This window comes from Panthera pardus, unplaced genomic scaffold (genome assembly GCF_024362965.1).
Source record: "Panthera pardus isolate Hobbes unplaced genomic scaffold, ASM2436296v1 HiC_scaffold_24, whole genome shotgun sequence".
NCBI classification, from domain to species: Eukaryota; Metazoa; Chordata; class Mammalia; order Carnivora; family Felidae; genus Panthera; species Panthera pardus.
In genome coordinates, this window is record NW_026526810.1 from 71,186,962 (window position 1) to 71,195,467 (window position 8,506).

Below are 8,506 nucleotides of genomic sequence, written 5' to 3' on the forward strand. Positions count from 1 at the left end.
TATATCTCACAAAACTCAATGCCTAAAATATGAACAAACATTTAACAATGGTCTAGTATTCTAGGTACTTCTGCCCTCTAGAGATAGGACATAATCAGTTCCACTGAGACTCCTGAGAGTATGAAACAGGTGCTGTGTCTGTTTTGTTCATGTTTGCATTTTGTGTCTGTGCATTATAAGTATTTAATACATGGTATTGAAAGCTATTCTATGTAGTGACATTAATAACGAATATAGGCACAGATATACATATCATTGCCTCGTTTTTTAAAATGTTTTTTTTTTATTTTTTTAAAGTTTATTTATTTATTTTGAGAGAGAGAGTATGAAAGCAGGGAAAGAGCAGAGGGAGAGAAAGAGAATCCTAAGCAGGCTCCACACTGTCAGTGTGATGCAGGGCTCAAACTCACAGGGCTGGAACTCATGGGGCTTGAACTCATGGGGCTCTAACTCACAGGGCTCGACCTCACAAACTGAACCCTGAGATCGTGACCTGAGCCAAAACAAGAACTGGACGCTTAACTAACTGAGTCACTCAGAAGCCCCAACATATCATTGCTTTCTACTGCCTGTTTTGGTCTTCAAGAACCATCACCTGATAAATGCACTCTGTTAACACAGAAAAAGCATATCACACTGACCTAGGTTTTGGGTAGTTTCCTTTACAAAAATCTTTATCTTTTTGGATTCTTGTTTTCTTTTAAAAACTTGAGAATATCTTTCATGACAAAGTTGTGTTCCTCTAGGACATTTTGAAGAAGATCTTTTTCCCAAAAGTCAATTTGCAGAAGGCTGATTTGGAGTTTGTTTCTTTTAACTCTTCAGTGTTAGCAGTCAAGTTTTTGTTTTGTCATCATAATAGCATTTTAAGTAATGTCCAATTGCTTTTATGTCAGCTTCCTATTTGCATATGTAGACTAAGGGGCATAAAGTGGAAGACACTGAGTAGAGAGTGTGGAGAAACTGAGGAGCCCTCAAACTTCATATTTCACCAACTTCATATTATTTGCACGATACAAAAACAAGCATATTACTCAAATACAAGTACTGGATTGGCTCTTGTTCTAGTGTCAAGTGCAAGATAATTGCCAAGTGAATCAAAATTCCTCCCCACCCCCAACAATCACTTCCCATATCTCTATCCTAAAAATATAATAAATTTTATTGAAAGAATATTCTGACCCACTGATTGAAAATATCTGTAAATCACATATATATAATAAAGGACGTGTGTCTGCAATATATAAAAAGCTCTTACGATTCAACAATAAAAAGTAACTCAATTTAAAGATAGACAAAAGATTTGAATAGATGCTTCTCTAAAGGAGTATTCGAAAGGCCAATAATCCTCTGGAAAGAAGCCCAGCAACATTAGTCACTAGAGAAACGCAAATCAAAGCCACTATGAGATACCACTTCACACCTATGAAGGTGGCTCAAATACAAAAGGTGGACAATAACCAGTGTGGATGAACGTGAGGAGAAATCGGGACTCTGATACGTTGCTGGGGGAATGGTAAAATGGTACAGTCACTTTGTAAAACAATTTGGCAACTCTTCAAAAGGTGACCTTTGTCTCTTTCCTGAGTTTGATTCCCTGGTTGTGGATTGCTAGAGGCCACTTCCTTGAGGCACTGTCCTGGAGTTGGTGAAAAGCACTTCCTTCAATAGCTTCCTGAGAAAGACCAACTAGAAGGTAAGTTATTTGAGACATGACCTGGAAAGACTATACTCTGTTCTCACACTTGATTGATAGGCTGGTAGGAAATAAGTTTTTCTCAGTATTTTTGTTATTTTCCCCTCGTTTTCCACTTTCTATTCAGTGATGCTATTGAGCTGTTGAATCCTATTTATGACTTTGGCTGTTGTTTGTTTACTTGTTTATACTACAAAATATAATTAATTCTCCTAATTCCTTTCAGGCAGGTCTACTTATTCCAAGTGAAGTGGAACAAATTCTACAATGATGGAGAATATAGGATAGTTTAAAATCCAACTTAATCGTCTAGACAATGTATATTGCTCAATGGATTTGTCCAATAAAATTAATTCGACTTTTCTAATTTTTGCTAGCTTTATTGGAATTTCTTTTGATACACCTTAGATGACATCTTAATTCCACTTAGAACGGTGGTCAGATGGCACTTAACACATGGTGGGGTATCATTAACTAAAATGAAATCCTTTTCTGTAAAACATTTTTTTCTTTAAAGTTCTGACAAAGTCATTCTATGGAGAAAAAAAAAAAAAGCTTTCAACTGCCAAAGTAAAGTGATCAGGGAACAGGAGATTAGAGCAAATACTAAAAAGAGAAGATAATTTGTGAACTGACAACCCATTTATTTATATTTACCAGATAATTACTTCACCTCCTGCAACACTTTGATTATGAAATAAAGGATGGAGGAAATTAAGTGGATTAATTCAGTCAACAAAAGTGTCAGTTTTTATTTAAATTGTTTCCAGAGATTTTCAGTCAGGTGGGTAGGTGAAAAGATATTCTCTATCCTTCTGCCCTGGGAGGATGTCAGAATCTCAGCAATGGCAGTTGAGAATATAGGGCGGCGTTCGGAAGGGGAGAAGGGATGTGCGTATATTTTGTAAGAGGTCCCTAGGGGATTCAGATATACCTCCATGCTGGTTTAACCAGTGCAAGCCTGTATTTCCACTTTACAGTAGCCACTTCACTCAGTCTCTCAATTGCCTTTTATCTACCTAGTCCTGCTATTACTTCCCCCTTCTCTCCATTTTCGGAAGGGAAACGAATTGTGATAAAGTGAGACATTTTGTGGTGAAAAGGATACAGTTTTAATACCTTTAAAACATTTCAAAAAGCAATACAATTAGCTAAGCACTTATGTTTTATTAGTAATAGCAAGCAAAATTAATAAGTAAATTCAACTAAAAATGATTATGTGTCAGAGTGTATAGTTTTTACATTGACATTTCACATAATCTGACTTTGCTTAGAAGAGAAATCACTCGGCTGTTAAAATTACTTTTAAAGAGCTGTCAAAATTGGAAAACCTGCTGTCAAAAATATGATGAGAAAAGTTTAAAAATGGTAAAGTATGTTGACTTAGATAAAAAATATTACCTTCATGAAGGAAAACTTGAATATTTATCATGATCTTCAAAAGGGATGACTTTTTCTCCCTGAAACTGGACATCTTTGTTTTAAAAATTATATCTTGACAAGTGAAGGATACCATTTATATTGTACCACAATGAGAACACGCCTGGGTGATAGAAAATGTTAAAATATTAATGCTATGATTCTTCTTACTATTATTTATTTTGCCTCATTTTTAACTGAAGAGAACTTTTAACCCTTGCCCTGGTTTTCAGCTTCTTGGAGTTCTTACACGTGTATTGACCAAACACGTTTTAACTAATAGCAGAAGAGTGCAAATATATGTTTTCTGGAAAGCATGGTGATATTTTTATATTTTCATTCTACCTACTCAAATTATAAGAAAAAAATATTATCTCCCGTAGGTCAGATGCTCATTATGCACCACTGAGAGTTTGAAGTGCAAATGGTTAATTTTGAGACTTCACATTAATCTTCAGTTAAAGATTGATGCTTCTGTCCCTATCATAATATAATTCAAAACACATAAATTTGTTTGAGGGCCTTGGAACTGAGGAAAGATAGATTAGTAAAACCAAGCCTCTTTTAAACTCTTTCCATTTTACTTTGAGTAAAATCTGTCAGTAATGTAAACCTCAAGGAGTTGAACTTCTCTTTGAACTAGTCACTAGGATTCTCCAGAATATGTTAAACATTTGATTATCAGTTCTTAATAAAAATGAGTAAGAGCTTGTATTTAGGTGAATAAAATATATGAATATGAAATAAAACATAAGATTTCCCCTTATTTTTCTGCCTGCATAAATAATATAAGACTTAGAGTTGGTAGGCTGAGTAACTGTTTTGTCCACTTCTTACTGTTATGTGACCTTAGGTTTGCCTGTTTCTCCATATAATATAATTATATAATATAATATAATTATATAATATAATATAATATAATATAATATAATTTATATAAAATATAAATTGTAGCTATCCCCCTCTGACACATTCACAAAAGTCTTATGAGGCTTAGTATACAAATGATTGAAAAGCACTTTGTAGATATAAATGTTTGAGCAGCTCTGTTTTATAAAGAAGAAAAATAAAGATACAACTCTAACAGAGGGGATTATCTGAGCTAGAATTGCAGAAGAAAAAATATTTCCCTGCAGAAAGAATTACTCAGTACAATTGTCCATGATGAGCAAAGAATATCATTTTATGGTAGTTACTATTTTATTGTTAAGTGAAATAATTTAGGGCTGGCTAGTAGATATCCTAATATTTACATAATCTTTTATTGTCTCTAGATGTAATCATCAAAATTTTAAAAAATTGAATTTCACACACTGCATATATATATATATAATATATATATATATATCCTAAAACAAGCTTAAGCAATAAAGATACTTACAAACATTGTAATGCATGATAGAAGTGTAATTTCATAGCATCAACTTGAAATGCCAGAATAATTTTACGAGATGTCAACTATATAGAAAATTAAGTGTGAGGCTTGCAAATTTACACATATTTGAATCTGAATATATAAAACTTATTGTGCTTAGAATAATGTTGATATACCCTTATTATACATGTGCATAAGAAACTATAAATTTAGAACTCTAACTGGTAATCCAAAATAGAGTATGTGTACATTGAAGAAAAGTTTGTGTTGCTATGGGAACTTTGGCTTTGTTTACATTATATTGCAAACTATATTATGTGCCTTGGTTCACCTTAATGACTACCTTCATATATTGCTAATTATACTATTTTCCCTCATTCACTCTGATGATTAACTCCTTAAGGTTAATACTGCTCATCTTTATTGAGTTAGTTCATATTTTTCTCGAATACAGAAATATGAACTTACATTTACCTTCATTTGTGAAAATTGCATTATGCATGTCACCATCACCTGTTCATTACATTAAGTAAAAGGAGTTTTAGCTTTTATGAAATTTGCAAAATTACGTTTATGAAAATTATAAGCTTGACCTTGTTTGCCTATAGATACAACATGTGCCAAATTGTAGAAAATAAATTTGTGAACATTTTCTGTTTTGAATATAAAAATGTATAATTTCCCGGAACGCCTAGGTGGTTCAGTCGGTTAAGCGTCCGACTTTGGCTCAGGTCATGCTCTTGCATTTCGTGAGTTCGAGCCCCATGTTGGACTCTGCGCTGACGGCTCAGAGCCTGAAGCCTGCTTCGGATTCTGTGTCTCCCTCTCTCTCTCTACCCCTCCCCAGCTCACACTCAAAAATAAATAAACATTAAAAAAATTTTTAAACGTATAATTTCCTTATTGAGAATTTCTTCTAACATTTCAAAAGAGGAAATCTAGGCCATTAAAAAAAAGTTCACATTTTCAATGTATAGGCAAATACATGATGAAATATTCATTATGTGTATGCAGAATTCCTGCTGAGTTAGTAGGACTATATATAGCTAGTTAGTAATGAATGTGTTAAATCATAAATATACCTATAGAGCCGATATTGAATCTCAAGGCTTTGGTTACCTTTCCACATTTTCCAATTAAAAAACTTGAATTTCAGGAAAATTTTAGAATGAAAACTATGTATGGATTATTTCAATTCTGATAAACTGGGGTTGCTATCTTTATTCAGAAATGGTCCCTGGGTTTCTATCATGTGCTAGATGTGTGCTGGGCGTGGGTGTTCATGGTAATACAGGTAAGCTCTCATAAGGTTAGAAATATGCAAGAAGCAATTACAATATAGTCTTTCAGATCCTGTATTTTATAAAGCTGTTGCAAAATCCCTTGGGATTTTTTTTGGGGGGCCTTTAGTAGCGTATTTATTTGAGATGCTACATCAGGTAGTCCCTGAGCTACAAAAGGTAAGAGAACATTCTCTTATTACAAGTTGATAAAAGTAAAAGGTAAAACATTTTTCACAACAGCATGAACCACATACTCAGAAAGAGATATGGGTTTGCTATAAATAACCTCATTCCCAGTCCCCTATGGCTACTTTTATAACTTTATACAGATAATGAATTAAGTTAAAATGCACTATTATATACACACTTACATATATAGCATATAATATAAAATATAAAATATAAAATGCGCTATAATATTTGGTAAATTTCAGGACCAGTATTCTTAGTACCCCATAATATACATTTTATCATTTATTTTATTATTCTTAAAAAAAAATGTTTATTCATTTATTTTGAGGGAGAGAGAGAGGGAGAGGAGAAAGAGAGCACATTCAAGGGGAGGGCAGCAGAGAGGAGAGAGAGAATCCTGAGTGGACCCCATACTGTCAGTGCAGAGCCTGACCCAGGGTTTGATCTCAAGAAGTTGAGCTGAAATCAAGAGTTGGTCACTTAACTGACTGAGTGCACATCTTCATTTTAATATCCAAAAGAAGGAAGACTTGCAAGTAGACATTTCAAACACAACCACAGCTACAAAGTTCTACTTTTTTTTTTTTTTTTTTTTTTTTTTTTTAAGTAGGCTTCATGCCCAGTGGGGAGCCCACTGCAGGGCTTGAGCTCATGACTTTGAGATCAAGACCTGAGGTGAGATCAAGAATCGAATGCCTAACTGACTAAGCCACCCAGGCATCCCTACAAAATTTGACTCTTGATAGCATTTACCCTTTGGGGAAGTCTTTTAATCTTCAAAGGATAAAAGCAGAGAATAGAATTATATACGCTGAAGGGGTTCAGAACAAGTCTCCCCCAAAAAGTCTCCTCACTTTGGCATGTGGATTATTTTGAGCTAAAGGCAATCAAGACCCAAAAACTCAAGAAAACTTTTTCCTTCTCCCTTAAACTACCCCCAAAAATATTTATATAAGGGGTCTGGCCCAGAGAAAGATCTATTACCAAGGGATAACATATCTAAATGACCTATCAGTATGGCAGGACAGACATCTAATTATTACATATCTGCTCTTCTTATTCTGTGAATCATCCTCCTACCCTTTCAAGCCCCCAGCCTCTATCTCATCCCTTTACCCAAGATGGCATATAAGCCTCAACCGCCTGACTTGTTCCCAGTCTCAAATTTTTCTGGGATCTCCATTTGTATGTAATTAAATTTGTTTTTCTCCCATTAATCTCTTTTATGTTAATTTGATTATTAGACCAGCCAAAAAGATAGAATGGTAGAAGAAAAAAATTTTTGCCCCCAACAACACAGAAATCCATAATGTAAAGGCCATAAAAATTTGCAGCACAGGAGCGCCTGGCTGGCTCAGTCAGTAGAGCATATGACTCTTGGTCTCACGGTTGTAGGTTCGAGCCCCACGTTGCATGCAGAGATTAGTCAAAAATAAAATCTTAAAAAAACCCCAAGATTTGCAGCACAGTGAGAAGGTGTCTCTGTTCCTTCTCATTGTATAGAAAGTATGTGAATTGTGTTGCCCAACTCAATCTATGCCCAACTCTTGTCACGTTCTGTTCTGTTCCTCAAATACAGAGAAGCTATGCTTCCAACTGGAGTATCTGCAGGGTTACAGACTGTCAAAGGGAACAAGTCAGCAGCAAAATCTTTGAAATTGTCCAAGTGGGACTCCAGTTGTCTTTAAGGATGTAGAGGCAGATGAGTCCTTAACTGTTGATGTTGTAGTAATAGATTCTGGTGTGGAAAGTAACTTTTGGTGGCTTACATGGATAATCCGATGAAAATGTGATATCCAGAAAAACCACACCACCTTCACACACAGAGGCTGGTGGACCAAGTATAGTTAACTATACTTCATAGTTATATGAATGACTTCATATGGTTATATGGATGTTATATGTTATATGGATATATATATATGAATGACTTCATATGGTTATATGGATGTTATAAGTTATATGGATGACTTCAGTTAGCTCCTTCTGAAGTCTTTTCACACGACTGGTGGGTAATTTAGCAGTGGTATTCCTAGACAGTTTGGTGTTTTTGTGTTTTGTTTTGTCTTGTTTTGTTTTGTTTTTCCTGCTGGGTGACAGAAGATATTCCTTCTTGTTGTCCTTCAGGCTCTGGAACAGCTAGATTTCTCTGATGTGCCTCTGAACTACCATTGCCAGTGCTGGGGCTCTCATCATTGGATCATTGCCAATCACTGGACATCTTGGGGAAGTTATTCCTTGGAAAATTCGACTGCTCATCTGGCCTGTTCATACAGTCCTACAGTGTGGGATTAGGAGAGGGGGAAAAAAAAAACCTTCCTTAAAGAAATACAGGCAGCTGGGAGTGGGGGTTGAGGGAATAGGAAGAAAAAAAAAAAAAAAAAAAGAAGCCAAGGAGATTTGGGCTGGGGAGTGTGGCAAATTGAAAGGAGGGGGGATTGTGTCCCCTAGGAATTTTTTAAAGGATAACTATTTTTTTAAGGGCATGGCCACTGATGATGTTTGCAGGCAGGCTGGTTTAGGTCAAGAAGCAGGGATTTG

The 8,506-nt window shown here is 35.1% G+C and overlaps 1 pseudogene; it reads right to left on the reverse strand.

The window, feature by feature from the left end:
• Positions 1 to 7,499: 7,499 nt before the first annotated feature.
• On the reverse strand, positions 7,500 to 8,186 carry LOC109254275 (ubiquitin-conjugating enzyme E2 E3-like; annotated as a pseudogene).
• Positions 8,187 to 8,506: the final 320 nt, after the last annotated feature.